The 1,979-nt window shown below is 52.6% G+C and overlaps 1 protein-coding gene across 1 annotated transcript in view; it reads right to left on the bottom strand.

Moving 5' to 3' along the window:
- The window catches only part of PDCD11 (programmed cell death 11), an 80,413-nt gene that overhangs the window by 46,599 nt on the left and 31,835 nt on the right, over positions 1 to 1,979 (bottom strand). The window lies entirely within an intron of this gene.

Below are 1,979 nucleotides of genomic sequence, written 5' to 3'. Positions count from 1 at the left end.
GGCCACTGCAGTGATTCTCTGAGTGTGCAGACCAGCAGCAGCATGACCTGGAACTCGTGGCAGCAGCCCAGACCTACTGAATCAGAAACTCGGGGATGGGCCCCACCATCTGTTTCAGCAAGTCTTCCAGGTGACACTCATGCACATGAAAGTTTGAGAATCCCTGTTTTATTCCTTTCGTGATTAACTCATCTCCAGATTACTGGAGCGGACCAAAAAGGAACAGCTCATCCCAATGGTTTGGCAGCAGGGTCAGTCACGGCACAGTCTTCCACTGTCCCCACCTCCACACCAACGAACCCTGTTTTCCCACCTCTGCCCACGTCACTCTAAAGAAATTTTATTTCACATTCCATGAGAAGGGGCAGTGTCCTCCATCTATGCACACACACAAAGACCAAAGGGAATATTTCTGAGCTCCACATCCCCTTGAGGGGGAGAAGGAGGTAGGAGGAAAAGGGGAAAGGGAGGAAAGGATGACGGAAGCTACTTTATTAATCGTTCTAACCCAGAGCCAAGCACTGCATGCCCCACGAAGGCCAGATGTGCTACTGGTGCTGTCCCACTGGGCCTTGCTCACGTTACTACCTCCTCCCTGGCCCCTGGGCTCCGCTTCTCCCTGGCGACGTTTCTGGCTATGCTGCCCTGCCCACCAGCATCTGCTGGCAGCACTTCCTCAGTCCTGCTCTTACTTTCCGCAGTACAGGCTTTGCCACTGGTTGGGTCTCGTGGAGGTATTTCTGAGGTCAACTGGCTGATTTTTTCCCCGTGGGGTTTCTCAGTAAGAGCTGAACTTGACCCACAATTTCCCACCCAAGGGCCCATGACTCCCTCACCTTCCACTGCTCCAAAGACACCTGTCAAGGATACAACATGTCCCTCGCTCCGGCTCAGACACAGGACACGATGAAGGGTGTCGCCTGCCTGGAGCCAGTGATACAACAGTGGGCCGTTGGCGACGTGGTCTGACAGATGAGGCGTGGGGAGGAAAGCAGGGATGTTGTAGGGCAGGACAGTCACCTCCAGCCCATCTTTGGTCTTCTCTAAAACCTTCACATCCACCAACTACCCAGGGAAAATAAAGATACAAAATAGCATTTGTCTTGAACAGAGAGCATCTTAGTCTGGATCAGGCAACGCTCAGAGGCATCACACTTCAGCATAAGGGATCACTGAGAGGCCAAGAGCAGAGAAGCAGCTTTCTTCCAGACCCCACCCCACCAGACCAGCATGCACGCACGTGCACACACACCAGGACTCGTCTGTAGGCTCATCTCCCTCCTCTCCCAAGTCCCTCCACTGAGTTCCAGAAGAAAGACAGAACTGCAAGCTGGTCCCAGGGACCAGAGAGGAAAGAGGGTAGCAGCACACAATGAAAAGCCACCCCATAACAGAGCTTCCCTGTCACAGACTTCTTCCATTTGTTCCAGCACAGAGGAAAGAACATATATGAGGTCTTCTCTCAAGAGCCCCTCTAGCCCCAGAATCTTATCTAGCTACCTCTACCTTTCTCCTTCACGGGTTCCAGTACCCCCGTCAGTGGTACCCTGCTCTTCACAATAAATAAAATAACTTGTCCAGAGAAGTCCAAGTACCTGCCCAACGTTAATGACTCTTCCTTTCTTCTGACTGCGTCCTGCGGGCTCTTTCTGTAGTTCTGGATCATTCAACAGCTTGAAGGATAAAAGCATCCTCTCTTTGGACGGCTCACAGTTCAAAACCACAACCTTCACCACCTGGGGAGAAAGCACACACACGTGCTGAGTCCCCCCAGCAGGCCGTGGAGTGCTGGTGCCTCCACTACTGCTGCAGGGGCCTTGGGAGACCCACCGAGCCTGGGATCAGATCAGAAGGCAGTGAAAAGAAGAAATGTACTGAGAGTTACACAGAATCCCCACAGGTTGGTTTTTTAAGTAAAAGGAAGACATGGGCTGGGCGCGGTGGCTCACGCCTGTAATCCTAGCTCTCTGGGAGGCTGA

The sequence above is a fragment of the Propithecus coquereli genome, unplaced genomic scaffold (genome assembly GCF_000956105.1).
Source record: "Propithecus coquereli isolate 6110/MARCELLA unplaced genomic scaffold, Pcoq_1.0 Scaffold73, whole genome shotgun sequence".
NCBI lineage: Eukaryota > Metazoa > Chordata > Mammalia > Primates > Indriidae > Propithecus > Propithecus coquereli.
The sequence above is the reverse complement of the archived record's forward strand: the minus strand, read 5'-3'. Positions and strand labels throughout refer to the sequence as shown.